Genomic DNA, 256 nt, shown 5'->3' with positions numbered 1-256 from the left:
CAAGAGAAGGTTGAGAGGCGACCTTGTGGCTGCCTATAAGTTCATCACGGGGGCACAGAAGATAATTGGTGAGTATTTATTCACCAAGGCGCCCCCAGGGGTTACAAGAAATAATGGCCACAAGCTAGCAGAGACCAGATTTAGATTGGACATTAGGAAGAACTTCTTCACAGTTCGAGTGGCCAGGGTCTGGAACGGGCTCCCCAGGGAGGTGGTGCTCTCCCCTACCCTGGGGGTCTTCAAGAGGAGGTTAGAT

This window comes from Alligator sinensis, unplaced genomic scaffold (assembly GCF_000455745.1).
Source record: "Alligator sinensis unplaced genomic scaffold, ASM45574v1 scaffold913_1, whole genome shotgun sequence".
Lineage (NCBI taxonomy): Eukaryota > Metazoa > Chordata > Crocodylia > Alligatoridae > Alligator > Alligator sinensis.
The sequence above is the reverse complement of the archived record's forward strand: the minus strand, read 5'-3'. Positions refer to the sequence as shown.